General features: G+C 40.6%; 1 non-coding gene across 1 annotated transcript; it reads left to right on the top strand.

The window, feature by feature from the left end:
- The first annotated feature begins 8,718 nt into the window (after positions 1-8,718).
- LOC116075586 lies at positions 8,719-8,854 on the top strand. Its single transcript, XR_004112627.1, has one exon. It is a non-coding gene; the product is annotated as a small nucleolar RNA SNORA17 (small nucleolar RNA).
- The last annotated feature ends 12,057 nt before the right edge of the window (positions 8,855-20,911 follow it).

Genomic DNA, 20,911 nt, shown 5'->3' with positions numbered 1-20,911 from the left:
GACCAGGGCAGCCCCATGACTACATCGTGAACTCTTTAGATGCAGAGCCATGTTCTTCATCGTCATGTGATCTTGTGCACTGTGAATGCATTCTGTGAATGGATACTTGCTATAGATGCACAGAAGGGAACACTATTGTCTTCTCATAGACCATTACAAGGAAAAGCATAGTTATTACCTTAACCAGAAAGTAGGGGCACGATATGGTTCTGTTTGGTTCAGCTTGTGTTTTCATTTCTTTTACATCGCCTAAGTCATTTTTTCTCTCCCTCCAGAAATAAAGTGTATTGGGGGAGACACTGAGCGAAGAGCCTTGGCTGCTTTATCAGATATGATGCTTTTTGCAGCAAATAATTTCTCTTTGGTAACAAAATAGCTCAAAGAATAATGATGTTTATTATTTCACATAAGTGGAAGGCCTGAGATAAAGTGGATTCAAGGTCATACTAGCAAGTAGTTCAATAAAGATGTTAAGAGTGCAGATATTCACAGTTTTCTATTCTGACATCTGTGGAGCACTGGTCCTTGACCTTGTTCTTTACCTTCACTGTTGAAGATGGGGGCAGCAGCTCCTAGCAGCAAACCCAGACTGCACAGAACAATTTCTCAGTTGTATCTTGAGTAATGAAGTTGTATCTTAGAGTAAGGAAGGACTCCTTGGCCCCATCTCTGTGTAGTCTCTTTATGTACCTTGACTAGGGTTTCATCATGAACATCTTAAAGTCAGTCCCTCTGAGGGGATTATTTTCAACAACATATAACCGTTGTGTAGTTTTTAGAAACCAAAGAGACTTTTTTCACTGGTGGATTGGCTAAGTAGATATTTGACTACTGGATTGCATTGATTATTAGAAATACATTTCTTCTATGTCTTGTTTAAAATATTAATTTGATTTCACGATATATTTTGCAAGGTGGCCAGGGTTACATTGAGGAGTAAGAAAAAAGTCTTCCTTTATTCTGTTTTAAATACAAGCATCACTACAATTTTAGATGATCAAAACTCTACTGCCTTCCCACCCAGCATCAGTACCCAATCAGCTCTGTATTCTTCTACAGCTCATGGCTACCAGGAAGCGAATTAAACTAGTATTATTCACAAAGATCTATGTTTGTGTATTAATGTATTAGGAATACTGGTTTGAATTACTCCCAAATAGCAAGACCTAAAATAACTTCATTTTCCCAGCAGAATTTATTAAATGGAGGTAGAATTTTACATAGCCATCCCTAACAATGAGGTTACAAAGAGAACTGTTGTAAAAAAAATATGTCTTCTAATTGTTGAACGTTCCAAGCAGCTTTTAAACAAAGTCCTCTGCTTTCATCTTCATCCTGGTATGTACATGGCCACAGGAGAATCCAATGTATGCATCTCCTTTCAGGTCCTGGAGAAAGCAATGATAGAGGATCTTTATAATGTACTGCCCCACCTACGAAAGCAGTGAGGAAGGATTGAGGAAGTACTCCCTAGTCTACTAATACTGAGAACTTGACATGATAAATCGAAAAACTCCAGAAAAACCTTTTAGGCAGAGTGATTTTCCATGCCGAGGATATATATTATTAAACTCTGCAGATAATATTATCTACTGCATGCAGAGAGGGACACCGAACAAGAGGAAGGCAGCTTTTCCTTCTGAAAACTCATTATTGTCAGCAACGATCAATTACTTCTTACTAATGCACATATGGAAGTAATGGATTATGTACTTAGAGTTTTTTTTAAATCCCAATTACTATAGAACACTCCCAAATAATTTTATACATGTTTCTGATTTAAATTGTGTATTAATTGGCTTGGGCACTAAGTCAGACTGTCTGACACTAATGATAAAGTTGAGTGAACAATCTGGTAATGAAAGAAGCTGGACAGAATTGCTGTAGGAATAGAATTTGTCTAAGAGTTCTAATTTCCACTATTTATTAGGGGAAACTCTCTCAGGTCCCAAGATGCAGATCCTATGTGCATACTCATTTATCACCATGTATTGACTAAGTTGTTCAAATGTATTTTCCAGGAAACATATTTAAAAAAATTGAAAACAAAAATCATATTCCTTATATTAAAAAAAAATGGAGCCAAGAATGGTAAAGAAGAAGATCAGTTATTTAATGATATTATGGGTCCCCAGGTCTTAGCAGAACTAACTCCATGATGGAAGTGCCATTCAGACTTTCGGACCCAGCATACAGGCAGTAACACCTGCAAAAACTAAAGCAAAGGTCTAACGCATGAGAGCCCACAGTCTGGGAAAGTTCCTAAATGTACTCACTTGATCTCCGGCTTTTATAGTTCTTATCCTGGCTAACTGAGGTGTATCTATCAAGGATGTGGCTTTTGTGCTTAAAAACTCACCTCAGCTCTGGACTGAGTGAGATCCTGAACACCCAGTGTAGTTGCCACTGGAAGAAGAGAGTGGTATTAATCGCTGAGCCATCTTTCTTCTTTTGAGAACTATCTATTTCAACCTCTGAGTTGTAACTTCCAAAGGGGTCACATATCAGATATTCTGCATATCAAATATTTACATTACAATTCATAACAGTAGCAAAATTATAGCTATGAAGTAGCAATGAAATAATTTTTTTCACTGAAGGTCATCACAACTTGAGGGACTGGATTAAAGGATCCCAGTATTAGTTGAGAATCACTGGTCTATGTAGTCCATCATTTATAGACTGGATAATTTGGTTTCTGATGTTTAATTTTTTCAGCTCTTCATATATACTTAATATTAATTTCATCTGTTTTATATTTGGCAAAGTTGTTTTCTTTGTTATATGCAGTCTCTTTGCTCTGGCATATTTCCTTTGCTGTGTGTCTTAGTCAGGGTTTCTATTCCTGCACAAACATCATGACCAAGAAGCAAGTTGGGGAGGAAAGGGTTTATTCAGCTTACTTCCACATTGCTGTTGATCACCATAGGAAGTCAGGACTGGAACTCAAGCAGGTCAGGAAGCAGGAGCTGATGCAGAAGCCATGGAGGGATGTTCCTTACTGGCTTGCTTCCCCTGGCTTGCTCAGCCTGCTCTCTTATAGAAGACTTCCAGCTCAGGGATGGCACCACCCACAATGAGCCCCCCCCCCCTTGATCACTAATTGAGAAATTGCCCCACAGCTGGATCTCATGGAGGCACTTCCCCAACTGAAACTCCCTTCTCTGTGATAACTCCAGCCTGTGTCTAGTTGGCACACAAAACCAGCCAGTACACTGTACTTTTTGAATTCATAGAATCCTATCTGATGTGCCAGTTTTTAGCATTTCTTGTGCCAGTGTAGTCCTTTCCAGAAACCCCTTGCCTGTACCTCTATTTTGAAATGTTTTCCCCCTATTTTCCTCTAATAATTTTAATTTGGGGCATTATATTAAGACTTTTGATCAATTTGAATTGATGTGTGTTCAGGATGAGAACTGTGAATCTTTCTTCATTCTTTAACATGTAGATATCCAGTTTTCCCAGAACCATTTATTGAAAAGGTTCCCAGAACCTTCCACATTGCACATTTTTGACAGATTTGTTGAAAATTAAGTACATGTAGCTGTGCAACTTTTTAAATGAGTCTTCTCTTTCACAGGCCTACACATCTGCTTTTGTGCCACCGCCACATTGTTTTTATTGTGATGGCTCAGCAGTATATTAGAGATTAAGTATTGTGTATTGTGATAGGTTCCACATTGCTTTATGCTTAGAATGGTTTCTGCTGTCTTTGGTCTTTGGTGCTGCTAAATGAATTTAAAATTTTTTTCCTAGTTATTGAAGAAGAGCATTGAAATTTTACCGTGCCAAATTTGTGTAGTTTGCTTTTGGCAATTCAACCAGTTTTACAATATTATTTCTGCCATTAAAATAAAAAGGAGAGGTCTTTCCATGATTTTAGTGTCCTCTTCTCTTTAGTGTCTGTAAAAAAATATATCTTTTATTTTTTGATATCATGACATTATTACATAATTGTCTCCATCTTGATTCTTCCTCTAAACTCGCCCATATAGTCCTCCTCACTCTTCTTCAAATTCATTAGCTCTTTTTCATCAAGTGTTGTTACATGCATATATGAATATGTGTATGTGTACATGTATATAAAAATGTATTCTTAAATATCTGAGTCCAACCTGCTTATTCTGTATAATGTTACTTGTGCGCACCTTTTCAGGGGTGCCTGCTTGGTATTGGATAGCCAACTGGCACACTCTTCCCTGATGAAGACTATTTCTCCCACTCTCAGGATTCCTTAGTTGCCCGTAGTTCTTTGTGCAGGGTTGAGGTTTCCTGAACCTTTTCCTCGTCCTCTTTGGCATGTCCATTGTTGTCCTTGTTTATCTCATGCTCAGCATTCCTGCTGGTGAGATGGTATGGGTGCAACTTCTGGCATGACTTAGAGACAAACCTCACAGCACGATCCTCCAGATCCTGTAACCTTCCTCTCCTTCTTTCAAACCATTCCCCAATGGCCCTCTGCATTTCTTTGGAATCTCTCATCTTTGGCATTCCTTAATGAATTTTAAGATTTTTTTTCGAGTTATTAAAGAACAACATTGAAATTTTACTGTGTCAAATCGTCTGGAGTTTGTGTTTGGCAATATAGTCAGTTTTATAGTATTATTTCTGCCAATAAAAAAAAATCCTTTTCAGCCGGGTGATGATGGCACATGCCCTTAATCCCAGCACTTGGGAGGCAGAGGCAGGTGGATTTCTGAGTTTAAGGCCAGCCTGGTCTACATAGAGTGATTTTTAGGACAGCCAGGCCTACACAGAGAAACCCTGTCTGGAAAAAACAAAACAAAACAACAACAAAAAAGCTGTTGGTTTTGCATATTTTTCAAGAAAATCAACCTTTTGTTTAATTAACTGTATGTTGTTCTCTTAGTTTCCATTTCATTAATATCTTCCTGATCTCTATTGTTCATTGTAATGTGCCACTTTTGAGTCTGGATTGGTCTTGTTTTCCTAAGGTCTTGAGGTGTATCACTGGGCTATTTATATCTTTATGATTTTCTAATTAAAGAACTCATAACTACAAAATTTCCAGTTAGTGTCAGATTGTCTATATGCTGAAGGTATTTTGTACTTTTATTTTAATTTAATTTTAGGAACTTTAAACTTTTACCTGCAATTTTTAGGGACTACTAGATATCCAGGAGTTGTTAATAGACTGAGTTATTTGAATTCTTTTGTTTGTTAAAACTTGTTTTTTGTCTTAGAATATAGTTTATTTTAAAGAAAATTTCATGGACTATTGAGAAGAACACACATTCTGTCTAAAAAGTTCATTTTATCTATGTAGTTTCTTTGTTGGTTTTTAGTCTGGGTCACCTATACAGACATGCAAATAAGAGGTTGAAATCACCCACTATTAATTGTACCAGGGTTGTTCTGGTCTTATATACCCATTGGTGTTATATTCTAAATAAAATTTGACCTCTAAACATCCATTGCAGAGATTTACAGTTGTGTATGTTCTCGACGAACTGTTTCTCTTATTATTAATGTAGTGCTTTCTTCATCTCTTCTATTTAGTTTTGATCTGAGGTCTATTTAATTGTTATCAAACTGGCCACACCAGCTTGTTTTCAGCTTACTTGATAAATTGACTTCCATTCTTTGCCTCTTGGGTATTAGGTATCCCTATCAGTGAAGTATGTTTCTGGAAGACAATAAGCCGTTATGAGCGGTTTATAAGTCCTGTCAGCTCATCTGCGTTTCTCTACTGCTGGGTTGAGGCCACTCACACTTCAGGTTGTTATGAGATGTTTATCGGATTTTTTTTTGCATAGTCAGTTGAATTATTGTTTATTCTCTTTTTTTCCCGTTTAGTATCAGGCATTTGCTCGTTCACTGTGTTGATCTAGATTCCTTCCTAGGTCTCTTTTATTCATTGGTCTTTCACACTATCCTCCCTGTCCTGTCATGACTGAGAACTCTCCTTTTCCTCTTCTATGTATACTAGTTCTTTCAGTGTGTTGTGCAGCACTGGTGTAGGGGTCAGAAATGGTTGTAGTTCATGTTTCACTTGACATTTCTTGATTTTCCTGTCAGTTTGAAAACATATATTTTCAGCATATTGCAATCCTCTTTGTTAGTTATGTACTTTCATGGCTTGAAATATATCATTCCATGCTTTCCTTGGCTTTTAGGTTGGAGTGAGTGATATGTTTTTCTGATGTGCTTTTCTTAGTGGGCCAGTGGTATTTTGTTATAGTTTTATTGCTGTTTCTTTGTTTTGTATTTTTGATATTTGGATCATTATATATTGTGGGGAGGCTCTTCTATAGTCACGTGTATTTGAAGTTCTGTGGTTCTTGTGCTTTGATGTTTGTTTATATTTGAGAGTATTCTTGTTGAATGAGTGCAAACTGCATGGCCATTAAAGAGTTGTGTGGTGTGTCCTCACGAAGGCACTGAAGTAACAGGAAGACCTGCAAGTATAAAACATGAAGTGGGATACACAGAATCCCTTATGCTCTTGATGGTACTAATGTGGGCATACCTGTCAATGTTACTTTAAGGACCTATTGTAAGGTGATTTAAATAACAATAGTATAGTACATTAAAATAGCTGTCCCTTATTGAGCCCTTCAATGTGGAAGCAGTGTCTAGCTGCTTTTTACAATATTAATTTTTCTTTATGATGCTTCTTAATAACTTTTGAGGTAGATAGATGATGTAACTAAGCCAGAGAAGAGTTAAAAAAATTTGTTAAAGGGATATATATATATATATCCCTTTATATATACATATATATACATATATGTATACATATATATACATATATATATATAAAATTTATCTATTAATTTAGTATATACTATTTAAAACTGTGGTTACTTTTTAAAGTTATAGATAGCCTCATAGACCTTAAAGATATACAGTACAATTAAAAAGAAGTAAGCAAATGTATATGAATATTTATAATTTGTGACAAATCTAGAAAAGAGGCAGTTTATTTGAAAAGAAGAGACTGGCCAGCTATAAGGCTATGGTAGAAACAAAAGTGATAGACAAGTAAGAATTAAGCTCGGCACATCAGCAGGATCTTCTGTAGTCCTCTGGAATCTAAGGAAAGGGAGAGAAGAAAGGGATCCATTTGGTAATAGCTTTATTTAGTAATAATATTAGCAATGCATATAAAAAGCTCTAGCCTAGCTCAGTTGGATTGTTATTTGATTGAATAGTAGCCTCATTTTATTGTACTATTCATTTCTTTGGTTCGTTTCATGTTCCTTCCCCATTACTAGAATAACTTACCTTTGTAATACATAGACAAGTCTATCAAAAAGGTAAGTGAGGGATCTGAAATCTATTTTAACTATACTAAACATACTCACTCCTATGCTAACCTTCAGATGCTGACCTTCATTCTCCATCAATAGATCAATCATTTAATTCTCAACATTCAACTAGCAAAAATGAAAAGTCAAAATATTTTAAGACAAAAGGAAGCTCTGCTTATCTCTCTGTTTCATAAATAATGAAGCCCAAGAAGACAAAACAAACAAACAAACAAACAAACAAGACAAAACTAAAGAAACAAAAAACAAAGCAAAAACAATAAGGGAGCATATTAGAAAAGAAAATGGAAGAAATATAAGTATACTTTTGGTGTTAAACAGTGCATATCCTCCTCTGTAGCTTGATGTGCTAAAGTGAACGTGTGTCTTACACTTGATAATACTGTAGAACTAAAGAAACACATTAAATAAATAGCTTTTGGCTCTTGGACTCCTACATGGATCTCATGAGTCCAGAATGGTGGCTCATCAGTATTGTTAATGTAAGTGTGTGTGTGTCTATTCTTAGGAAGAAATGGACTCGGACATTGTACAGATTGTGTACTTTGGCCAGGATGAGAGAAGACATTTAGAGTTGTGTGAATTGAAGGACTTGCTTTCCAAAGCAGTAGCTGGTGACTGTGGTGGTTTGAATAAAGATGGCCCTCATAGGCCCATTAGTTAGTATGGTCTTGTTGGAGTAGGTGTGGCCTTGTTGGAGAAAGTTTGTCTTATTCTCCTCCTTCTGCCTGCAGGTCAAGATGTAGAATGCTCAGCTCCTCCAGCACCATGCCTTCCTGCAGATTTAAATGCTCCCCACCATGATGATAATGGACTAAACCTCTGAAAATATAAGTGAGCCCCAGTTAAATGTTTTCACATATAATTGTTATCTTGCTCATGGTGTACCTTCACAGCAATAAAACCCTAACTAAGATAGACGTTGGTACCAGGGACTGGAGGTATTGCTGTGATAGGCCTGCTCATGTTTTTGTTTGGAGGAATGTGGACTTTGGGAGCTTGTGTTAGAACAGCTGTTGAACACTTTAAAATGGGGCTGAATGGGCCATTCTAGGAGGAGCATGGAAGGCAATGGTGTTGAGGGTGATTTGAACTGTGGGGCCCTAGCTCAAGAAGTTTCAGAGGAGAAGAATCTTACTATGTTGTCTAGAGAGATTTTGGTGAAGAATGTAGGTGCTTTTGAATGTGTATTGGGCTAAAGTGAAGAGTTTTCAATTAATTCTGTTGGCTGAGAAAATTTCAAAACAGCCTAATATTGACTGTTGTGTGGTTCTTAATGTTTATTCTAATGGAGATTTATAATAAGAAAAGGAACAAGCTGAGCAAGTAAAAAATATAGACTGAGGAGAAAATGGGCTCCAGGAAATGGAATGGAGCTAAGTTCTGTGTTTAAGGAGATAAATAGACTAAGAAATGGAATAAAAGCATTGGCCCTAGAGGCATTGTAGGTGTGACACAGTTGCATCAGTGTTGTGTCACATTGCATCAGTAGGTGCAGAGAGGTTATGGCTACATCCAGTGTTCTGACCTGTGAACAGCTGAATGATTAGTAGCTTAACATTTCCTAAAAAAAAAATAACCCCAAGATAACTACCAGTATGTCTCTGCACAAGCCTAGATGGGCTTCTAGGGCCGGGGTGGGGGTGGGGTCATTAAGCCTGCCTGAAACCAAGGCTTCCTGGTGTAAGTGAGCTCAATGTAGAAGATCTCTGCAGGGGGCCATGTGAGTGAACCTGGACTAGGAACAAGATGGAGAAGACTACCATTTGGCATTAAGGGCCATGACAGAGCCCTAGCATAGACCACGCACAGATGACCCCTATGTCATAATATACAGATTGGGCATAGCCCTTCTGAGACCACTCTGGAGATAACCCTAGCCACTCAGAGACCCTGGGTATCAGTGAGAATAGCAAATAAGTGGTAGAGAAATGGAAGAGAAAGAGAAACAGAAGAATGCTTGCACAATGAAGAGAGGAAGAACTGGAGACTCAAGGGTAGTAAGGAACAGCTGCTACAAGTAGCCAGTGGTGCCACCTGGACTATGGAGGGGTCCTGGCCTATGTGCCACCTGGGACCACACCTGGGTCTATGGCCTGCAGCAGCAGGGGTCTCTTACCACCAAAAGCTAGGCAGATATCCCTGGTCTGGGCTGTCACCAGGGACACATTGATGTCTGTGGGCTGTGCAGAACTGGCTTCACCTCTCGCACAGGAATCTTGGGCATGCTGTCCCTGCCCCTAGAGACCTTTAGGACTCTGGAGAGCAGCAGTTCCTCACACTGCCCAGGAAGTAGAGTTGGCCCTGGTTGCCCGAATTACAGGTGAGCTGGCCCTGTGGGAGAGCTGACTCTACTACTTGTCTGCCCTGTAGTGACATGGGCAAAAGGAGAGATGTCCCACCCATTTCACTTTGCCACCTACAGCAAGCAGGTAGGAGAGCAGGTCTGGGGGGAGGGGTCATCAGAGTGGGAGAGCTGGCCCTGCTCCTCACCTACTGTAGCTCCTGGGAGAATGGGCATTGCATATCACCTGGGCAGCATAGCCCTGGATGTAGGGGTTTCTGGTGAGCTCTACCTGAAGGTATGAGCATGGGAGATTTGGCTCTCCCTCTGATCTGTTGTGGAGTGCCATGGGCAAGGAAGATGGCCTTTTGCCCTTTCTTCCTTTCGCCCTTGCCACCTACTACAGGCCAGGGAGATGACCCTGATGAGGTTATGAGAGCCGGAGAGCCCACTCTGTCTATCATATGCTTCAGCACATGGCAGGACAGGTTCTCTACTTCACTTGGGCACACAGGAAGGAGAGATGACCCTGGTGGCAGGGGTTGCAGGTGAGCTGGCCCTGAGCTCATAAAAACAGAACTGGCTCTGTCCATTGCCGGTGGAGGCATTGGGGGTAGCTGGGGCAGGGCAGGAAACTCAGCCTGGTAGTATGAGTTCAGGAGAGCTGATGGACTGACAAGCTCAGACATCTCTCAGGCCCAGACCCAGGGCTTTGAATTGGTCCAGACCAACATCTACCCCATCGATGAACCACTGTAGTGCTTGAAGAGGCAAGTCCTACAGACCCAAACTACAGAACCTCCATGAAACAGGACAATCATAGGATATGTGAGAAGAGTCCCAGTGAGGCTCCAGTGTTGATAGTAGCAGAAGCTAGAGGCCTCATACCAGGTCAATGTGTCATTGAAATGAACATTTGTAAGCAAAGAAGTGTGGACAAATGATTATACTGTGGGATACTCTATGATATATTACAGCTTTCACAAGGAGGCTGCAAGGGTGGAAGGTGGGTACAAGGAGAGAGGGAGATGAATAGGATTGAGGTGCATGATGTGAACTTCACAAAGAACCAATGAAAAGTTAAAAAAGAGAATAGAATAAAGGAATAAATGGACTGACCTGAGGGTAAGACTCCACCCAGCTAAGCTTTCAACTTGTGAAGAGGAATTAAAGAAAAGCTTACATCCAGCTATGGTGCTGCACACCTTTAGTCCCACACACTGAAGGAAGAGGGCTGGTATATCTCTGAGTTTGAGGCCAGCCTTGTCTACAGAGCAAGTTTCAGGACATCCAAGCTTAGGCAGTGAAGGAAACCATCAAAACCAGAAAGCTAGTAAAGATGTAATTGAATAAGGGGGCCATGTTCCAGTCCCAGCACGCAGCAGAACATGGCAGATTTGGCCACATGGTTCTGACTTTAGAGTCAAGGATAGAAGAAAAAGATTATGGAATCTCTCTCTCCAGGACTAAGGAAAGCTGCTGAGGTCAGGTGTGTGTCAGGGGTGTTCCTGAACGGAGGCTTAGAAAGATCACTGTGTGAAACTGTGGAGGTAAAACCAGGGTTGCCTTGGAGACGCCAATATGTTGGAGATGCCAGAGCCATGGTATATCTTCTGAGGAGAGCGGCTAACATGCGGTGGCTCCAGCCAAAGAGAAGGAAATTGTGCAGTCAACAAAGACAAGAGGAGTTGGAGATCTAAAGAGTGCTTTGCCATCAGACATGGGTGTGTGGAGTTCAGTTTGTCCACCTGGTTTTAGGTCTTGCTTTGGTTCAGCATTTCCTCACTGTGTTCCCATTTGGAATGGTAATGTATGTCCTGTGGCATCACATGTCAAAAGCATGTGATTTGCTTTTGCATTTTGATTTTACAGGTGATTACGGTTAAGAGATTGCATGAATCTCAGAAGACACTTTTAGTATTAGACTTTTAAACAAGTTTGAGGCTGTTGGAGACTATGGGGACTTTTGAAGTCGGACTGAATATAATTCTGGGTTATATTCTAGTTATAAGCCTTTAGGGAAGCAGGAAGTGGAATGTGGTAGTTTGAATAAAAATGTCCCCCATATGCCTATAAGGAGTGATGCTATTAGCAGGTGTGGCCTTGCTGGAGGAAGTGTGTCTCATTCCTTTCCTACTGCCTTCCGATCAAGATGTGGGACTCCCAGTTCCTCCAGCACCATGTCTGCCTGCACGCTGCCATGCTTCCCACCATGATGATAATGGACTGAACTTCTGAAACTGTAAGCCAGCTCCGATGAAATGTTTTCCTTATGAGTTTCTATGGGCATGATGCCTTCTTACAGCAATAAACCCTCAAGATAGGGATTTTCCCTTTAGATCATCCTTGTTGTAGGATGAAGATGCCCAGGATGCTGCACTAGGAAGTGAGAGCAAGAATAAAGACCACCCATCCTGGTTTATACTGAGGAATTGTTAAACAACCAATTTAATCCTCTTTACCTAATTTCTAAGATCCTTGCTTCACAGAGCCCCACACCTCCAGTTCTAATGTACTTTAGTTTATGGCTAGCAGAGGAGCTTAGGAGCTAAGTCTCAGACAACTACTGAAGAAGCACTCAGGAAAAAATTAAGTGGTACAGTTTTCATGCTGATGTTCGGAAGTTAGTCCAATGCAGTGCACAGTTACAGAATTAAAAATACACACCATTCCTGATAGCTTAAGTCCGTTAGTCAGGGCTGGGTTTTCAGACCCACTTGGAAACTGAAATAGAAATCATAGGATATATAAATATAAATATAAATATAAATATAAATGAAATGTCAAAACATTCTAAAGATGAAGTTTATGCTAGAAAGTCAATAGAGTGTAATTTGAAAACCTCAGTTAGAAGTATTTTCTTTGCTTTTAAGATTCTATAAATAAGCAAACAAAGGCGGTTTTGGGAACAGTTCTTCCTTTTACATATCAGTAACTTTCTACGTAAGCGTCTCCTTATATGTCATAAGGGTTCAAAGATGAACAGGAAGTTGCCAGAGCTCTATATTTGCATCATGACTGCCATTGGAGCCTCAGGTGGCCTTCTAATCCCAGATCCTCTTCAAATGTCCCTTCAGCAAAGCTACGGCCACCAGGTGAGGTCTGCTCTTGGCCTTTGCCTTCAGGTGGTAAGACTTCCTCTGGGAAAAAGAAATAACTCATGGTATAATCTGCCAAGGCCACCACTTCTTCAGTATTTCAGGTTGTCCTTTCCAAAGGATAAGGTCAGGAAATAAATCTTCACCACAGAATGTCATGAGCGACACCAGCCAGAGTCTTTGTGGGGAAAAAAAAAAACTTGGGTCTGCACAGATATACAAACGAAGGTCTAAAACCTAGTCAGAGCCTATAAATCAACCTTGTCGGAAAGAAAAGCGTAAGACACTTGAGAAGCGAGAGCATTTGCTTCGCAGTGTCCTTAGTTCTTTATCATTAGATATGCCTTCATAAACGAGACTATCCTTGATTAGCAGCATACTCAGAGTCTCAAGGAATTCCATGATTTGGATACTTCGTGTGTGTGTGTGGTTTTTCTTCACTTCATTTCATTATCAGAAAGTGATGGTGTTTCTCCATTTTCAATTTTACTGAAAATTCCCCAGTCTGCATGTATGGGTTTCTTTCTTGATTAGGAATTTGCACACATTTGGCATTCACTCTAACCAGCGAATCTTGACCTTGAGTTTATTCGCTGGAAAACAACATGGGTTTTGTGCAGTTCCTATAGCTTTTGATAAGTGAAAACAAATGAGAAAAGCTGGCAATATAGATACAACGCTCCTTGAATGGCCATATGTTAGGACGCTTGCTGGGGTCTGTGCAAAGAAGACAGGAAGTTACATCATCCCAGGTCAGTGTGACACTTAAGAAGAAAGAGCACTGGCTCCAGAAATCAAGCTAAATTTACTTATGCCAGGAAGACCTACCCCAGCAGCAAGGACACAAGGGCAAACCTATTTCAGAGCAGGGACGGACTATTTTCAATATCAAAGAAAAGTCTTTGATAGTCTTTCTTTACAGCTTGGTGCCTCTCACTCAGAGTAAGGCCCCAGCTGATGGTGAGGAAATGGATGACTGAATGGAGAAATTCTTCAGTTTCACCTGTGCACAAATTTAAGTAGTTTGCGTGGGCATGTTTCAGTAAGATGAGAACAGTTCTGTTTGCTAGGCTTTACTTTCATCAGTAATAATTAGCTCACTCTTTACCAGCAATTCTCAACTTGTAGGTTTGTGACCTCATTGTGGATGTTTAATGACCTGTTTACAAGGGTTGCCTCAGACCATCCAAACCCACAAATATTTATATTATGATTCATAGCAGTAGCAAAATCATGGTTATGAAGTAGCTATGAAAATAATCTTATGGTTGGGGGGTCACCACCACATGAAGAACTGGCCCAGAGGGTCACAGCATTAGGAAGGGTGCAAACCACTGCTCTAGGCTGTGTCTGATCAATGATTTCCATTTGATTTTAACTTTTAGAACATGCATGTCTGTTTGGGACCAGAATGGCAAGAAGTTAGACCATTCATAAAAAAGAAGTGTATCACTTATATCAGCTTCACAATGAGTGGAAACAGGACTTTCTGAGATTATGCTGTCTCTCCATAGCATTAGAGAAAAGCTATTTCTTCCCTCTAATTATGCAGTTTGGATGACGCTCTGAGATACAAACTACTTGGAGCTTAAGAGAGCACACAGCAGCTTGAGTCAGTATTGTCAAATGAATGTACAAATGAATAGCAATAAAAGCAAATAATAAAACGCTTTTTTTTCTTGTCATTTAATTCAAATATGCTATAGCACAAATGTGTCATTTGAATTCCTTTCACATGTAATTAAACTACACAGAGAGAAAAATCTGGCAAACTGAAGGCCAGGGAAGGACAGATAAAAGAATAGACAATTCCTCAGAGCATTTTATCAGCTTGCCATCATCCCCTCTGTATTTTGATAAGAAGGGAAAAAAAGTCTAGTATTTGAAGGTCTGGTGAAAGGCCCCACATAACTGCATAAATGTGTTATTAATTGTGGGAGCAGCATTTTAGTTTCAAGCTGTCCTTTATGCTCTTAAAAATACAGTAATAATTGTGGAAGACAGCCACCTGCAGAGCTTTTCTGGTGGCTTCTGACCTGCCCTACATTGTTAATAGATCCAGTCTTACTAACAGGGTTGATGTCACACCAGTTTCTTCTGTCTCACAAAATTATTTAAAGATGTGTCTTTAACCACCCCCACAGTGCCAAGCTGCTCTATGAATGTCAGTCCTTTGCTATAAGGGGAATTATCTTAGATAATGTCACACCATCTCTTGAGATGTTAATCTTTGTTCTTTCTTGTATGTGACCCTTCCTTTATTCAGCTGTAGGTATTTCCATTGCTCTGGGGGATCAAGATTCATAGCAGAGGTGCGAAGAGGAAAGTTACAGTAGGAACAGTACTTTTGAAAGTTCTGTCCTTTGATAGTACATTTCGATGAGAAAAGGATCATATGAATTCTGAAGCAGGATTGAAGTCCTCCAGTGCCCGGAATTCACTGGGTTCTGTCTGAGCTACCCTTAAGACACTGTCTTTATTCAGAACCTCAGAAGGATTCTGACAATGTGGGTGAGAAAGTCTATGGATTCCAGAGGGACAGTGAGGCCTACGAAGCAGAATGTTTCCACTATGAATTCTTTGAAGGGAAGGGTATGTAAGTTGTGCACTCGCTCTCTCTAGCCTTCCAAATCCATAGTGAAAAACCAGCCTCAACAGTGACTCTTGCTTTAATTGGCAAAGGGGATATCTTGAGATAAAAATGAAAATGTTCTATTTTGGAGATAAGTCTTCAAATGTAAAGGAACTGTCTTTCTAAGATTATAATGAATTTTCAGTGGCCAAAAGGAAGTCATTGTAGACCACACAAGGATATTAGGTCCATTTCTTACACATTCTACCCACAAGAGAATTCTGGCACTCATTCTCTATTATATCCTTGAATAGTTTCACCAAGAGTTGGTCCTTTGGTTGTTATCATCTCCTCTCTAAGACCCTTTGTTTCATCCACACCCCACCACCCACCTGTTCTGTATATTTGCTCTGTAACAATCACAGCACATTATGGAACTGAAGGCTCTGTTCGGTAGTTGAGGTTTAAATAGAATAGGCTCATGGAACTCTTTCAGAAGAATTAAGAGGTATGATATGGTCTTACTAGAGGAGGTATGTCATTGGGGGTAAGGTTTTAAAGTCCATGGCCAAACCCAACTCCCCACCCCCTCTGCTTACAACTTAACAGATAAGATGTGAGCTCATGGGTACCCATCTACCTGCCTGCCATGGTTTCCTGACATGTTGGCCATTACTAACTCTCTAAATGTGATGCAAGCCCCCAATTAAATGCTTTTGTCTACTAGTTGCCTTGGTTGTGGTATCTTTTCAGAGCAACTAAGGGTAGTAAACTAGAGAAAAACATTTTTTGACTGAAATTCATTACATGTCCATACACTCCTTCATTAGTCAAAACAAGCAATTCAAAAGCCAAATAAGAACTCAACACTGACATCAACAACAATGAACATGAACCAGATCTTAACTATTTTGTTCTCAGTAGAGGTGGTAATGGAAATAGGAAGAAGTCAGCTTTACTGAATGGCACAGTCAATATCAGAGCTGAAAGAAGGTAGCAGGGGGCATCCCGGTAAGATGAGAGTTAGGAGTGATAGTGTGGGAAGGTAATATGTCTCCTCGAGAGCACCACTTAGTGATTCCATTTTGGGAATAGGGAGCATGCTTACTCAGAGTATCAGAGGGATGCCTAATAAAAAGGCCCTTTAAATGTGTAAACTTTTGTTTGGTAAACTTTTGTTTGTTTGACGGTCTTGGTAAAAACTATCAATGAAGAACGGCTTGCCATGCAGTTGAAATCTTCTGAAGGGACAGACATCTTTCCCTGCGGTCCAAAGGCATTCCTGAGAATGTAGTGGTGGCCAGCGTACCAAGAAGGCACAGTACACATAGAATTAGAGGGAGTGGGTAGTGGGAAAGCAGCCTTTTGTTATGACCCAGAGTCTCAGCATGAGCCCCCGAACAGGGTGCTGGTTCACTGTCCTCTCCCCTTAGCAGGAGGAAGGGAAACACATATTTTACCCAGCTAGAGGATTCCCAGGAATACAGAAAAAGGAGCCTTGTTATTATTTTGATTTTTGGAATTCATTGTTTCAGCGGGCTGCTATATTTCCTGTCCTGAAAGGGTATCCAGTCACCTGCTGCTGTTGGCTTCTCAGGGGACAAAGTTGTACCCTGGGGAGGGGCCCGAATCTCAGGTGAAAAGGTGCTGCTCTAGCGTTGCCCACAGTGGGTTATATCCTGGATCAAAGTGTAGCCAGAGACGAACCACGGTAGGGAATGTTCACATCAATCATCAGCAAATAGAGAGTGGGCAGAGGTGCACAGATGACTTCAGGGTGGATCTCAGGACTCCGATTTAATTTATCGAGTGGCCACGAACTACGCTTTGAGATGGTGGCTCTCTGCAGGCAATCTTGCCTCCAAAGATACTTGGAAATGTTGGAAGATACTATGCTCACAACTTGGAGTGAGAGAGTGTGCAGCTAGCATCTGGGACAGGGGGTGGGAGAAGCTGCAAATGGCACTACAAGAGCTTTCCTTATACGGGAGATAACGAGTTCAAGCTCGGCATCATGGTCTTCTTTGAGGCTAGGTTTCGCTTTGTTTATTTTCTTCTCCTGGGTTGAATTTCAGGAAAACTCCTCAGTCCCACACAAGAACGTGACCTCTTTGGATTGGCTGGACAATGCGTTGAGGATGTTGACACCAGTGTCATGGTGGCTAGAGGTGATCATGACTTCTGGGCCTGTGCCATGTGGCACTGAGAGTGCGGGGGTTATCCACCGTCTCCTGGTTTATGTCTGCAGCCGGCCGCAGACTTGCTCTTGGCCACAGGTACAACCTTCTGGTGCTTGCTTTGTCCAGTTCTGAGATGACCACTCACCTAACTATGTCAGTTAACCTCCCTCTAGTTTAAAATGCATCAGTCGCAAAAGTGGATGCAGCTCTGGGTTGGTGTTCGGCAGAGGTAGCTCCCTTCCCGCAACTTGTCTGTAGGTAGTGGAGATGAAGGCACAGGGCTCTGCACTTTGAATTCCCCCAGCACTGCATTCATCCCCACATGCAGTAACTGCTAAGTATGTCCTGCCATCACGTTCTCCCCGCAACCTCTCAAAACTTTATTTGCTTAACGTCTAATGAAATGTTTATAGTTGGACCATGCTGTGAAAACAGATATATATTTTAAAAGCCTTATTGAAAATCTCGGTAGAAGACCAAGGTTTCCTGTGGTGTGATAATACTTCTACTTCTGTGAGAAAGGGAGAAAGCATCCCACAGAGTGTGGCAGGTGTTCGTAGTAATTTACATCTGGATGTGGACCCAGAGAAGCTCAGCCAAGCCTCTCTTATCTCAGTGAAGAGGGTCCATGCATTCAGAGTGAGGCCTGTGCATATGGCCAATATACATTGAGGATTTTACTCCAGTTCTTTTCTTTGGAGGCAGGATGGGCCTAGAGATGGAAACAGGTTGCCAGAGATCTTAGGTTGGGTAGAGACAAGGTAGAAAAAACAATTCCAGTTAGACTATTCCAACCCACTTAGGGGCAGAGCTAGAATAAGGGATGGATTTTTGTGCTTTGTACATTTTTCTCACTTAGAAAGAGTGAGTGTGTAAGAGAGAGTGAATGAGAGAAGGAGGGGTTGGGTTATGGGGAGAGGGAGATTTTTAACTTTAGAAATATCCCAGTACTGCCAGGAACAGGAGGAAGGTTTTCTCTATATATTTTTGTCAGAAAACCGGGTTAGCTGCACGGCTGGCAAGTTGAGGTCTGGGACAGAGACAGTTGCTACCCACGACTCTGACCAGAGTGGCATCTTGGGTACATCAGCTCCTTGAATTGGGCATTTCTATCTCATTAATTCCAACAATTAATTTGAAAATTTTTCAGGATTTGTGTGTGTGTGTGTGTGTGTGTGTGTGTGTGTATGTGTGTATGTGTTTACTAATTGGTAAAATAAAAACTTATTTTCAGAAAACAACCCAGAGTATGTGAATTAAAAAATATTCTTGCTATATTTAGGTTACAACATAATTAAAATAATGTCTCCTATCTCATGTCCCTGTCCCTCTCTACCCATCCCCATACAACCATCTTAGCTCTCTTTTCAAATTCATGCCATCTCTAATAAAAACAAAGATGACGCAGCTCTGTTTCCCCTACATGTCCACACACAGCCTGGTCTACCCATTTTGGGTGTAATAAATTGTCTCCCAGAAGTTTAATTCAGATCAAGACTCCTTCTGGGACTATACTCATGGGCTTTGGTGGGCCAGTGAAGTCCTTGGTGTGTGGATGAAATCTGTATACATCTTCAGAATGTGTATTTAATCGTAAGGAAGTCTATAGTTTACATGGATTTGAATAGTGGCCTCAGGCTTCCTGATGATAGAATATTGATAATCTGCTATTGGGAGTCTTTAGCAATGAGTCCAGCAAGGGAGATAAGACATGGAAATAAACAGCTTTCAAGGAGGGAAAGCATGTTCAGGGCACTTTGAGTGAGGGAGATGACCTTGGGTGATGCACGGCTTACCACAGCTTAAGAATGATGGAGATGTGCACAGAAAAGCCAATAAAAGAAGTGAGCTCAGAATAGTTAAGGAAAGTTAGATATCAAGTTACAAATAACAGCTTAGTTATTCGTAAACCTTTACTTAAACAGTATAAAGGTTTCCAAATGATATTAATGACTAAGTTAATTTTGTTCACCAGGTACAAAACCCTTCAAAATGGAATGGAGTAACGTGGAACCCTGGTCTCCTCTGTTAGGTTGCATTTGTCTCGTTTGACAAGCACACATCGGCTGTCGCTGCCTCACACCGTGGCCATGTTCTGTCAGCTGTCATAATGTCTTATCTAGACAATGAGAAGGTGGGTTTTTTGCCGCAGTGCACATAAAGATTGAAATCTAAAGCTGAGTGGTTCTGACCAATCTTCTATTCTTCATGTGTGATCTTGCTTGAAGTGTTGCATACTGACCACTAGATGGCAATCCTACACAGGCAAGCCCAGCATCAACCTGCTCTTCTATAGGCTGGCTAGAATTCTCCATAACCCTGGAGAGAGTGAGTGATCTCCTAGCTTGATGAACGAGCTGATGGAAGGGCCAGAATGTCAAATAGAGTTGTCTAAAGAGACTTTCAAGAAATCAAATCGATGATATCTGAGGTGACAAAAAGCAGGAAATGCCTGTCTGCCTTTCACATTTACATTTTTAAAAAATCGAGTTGCCTCAGGAATGACTGACTATTGCTGGGCCACAGCTACAGTATATAATTAGTATAAAACCTGAGTTCTTACCTCCGTCCAAAGAAGATTCTTTTCTGTCACTTCTGTTTTCCTTAGTCAGGCTTCTGTTTTCCAGGATTCTGGGCTGAGAGCTTTCCGGATTTTAGCTTTGACATATTAGTCTCCTTCCCCTGCTATAAACTCACACCTTATTGTTTGTTTATCGATCTGGCTTCCTGAATCTATTCCCCCTTTCTATCAATGTTACCATGTCTGCATTATTAAAATGATAATCATGTAAAAATTTTAATGGAAAGTAAAAATTGAGAAGTTAAGTAAAAATTTAACCGTAGTTACATGAAGGGCAGCACAATGGCTCTATAGTTAGTCTGTCTCAAACAGTTTCCTCTATTCAATAATGAAGACTGACACCCCTGTAAATTGTGGTTTACTCACGGTCACCTGTTCCGTCCTTCTGAAAAGTTCTTCTCTGAGCTCTGCCTCAGCTCCTGTTGTCAGAAGCTCTGGGGCTAGGAAGAGCCTTCAATGAGCCATGTGCTTGGGATGGCACATCCCCAAACGACTCAAGTCTCAAGCTCTTTCTGTGCCCAGGATTGAATAAGCCTCTAAAAGTCCCAAGAAGATAGAGCAGCAGTTTGCTGGGTGTTGAAGTGCCTTGAAAGGGGTAGAAGTTTGGGAACTGGTTTCCAATTGATATTTCTACTGTATATTCTGTATTTTGACTTAACAAGTGGTTTTTCTCTAGGTTGGTCCACATTCTCAACAGTTGCATGGTGAATAAGTAAATAAGAAGAAAGGAGGGGGGATGAAGACAAGACTCCAAATCCTGTTAGGATTCTCAGCACCCTAATTCCAAACAGCCCCACGACATGGGATCTTGATAAACTGCGTTTAAAGATTTGTTGACATTTGCTTGGCTACTTCTAACTCCTTCATAGCCAAGCTTGAACATAACATCACAGCCACCTATGCC

This window comes from Mastomys coucha, unplaced genomic scaffold (assembly GCF_008632895.1).
Source record: "Mastomys coucha isolate ucsf_1 unplaced genomic scaffold, UCSF_Mcou_1 pScaffold3, whole genome shotgun sequence".
NCBI classification, from domain to species: domain Eukaryota; kingdom Metazoa; phylum Chordata; class Mammalia; order Rodentia; family Muridae; genus Mastomys; species Mastomys coucha.
This window is presented reverse-complemented; position numbering and strand designations above follow the sequence as displayed.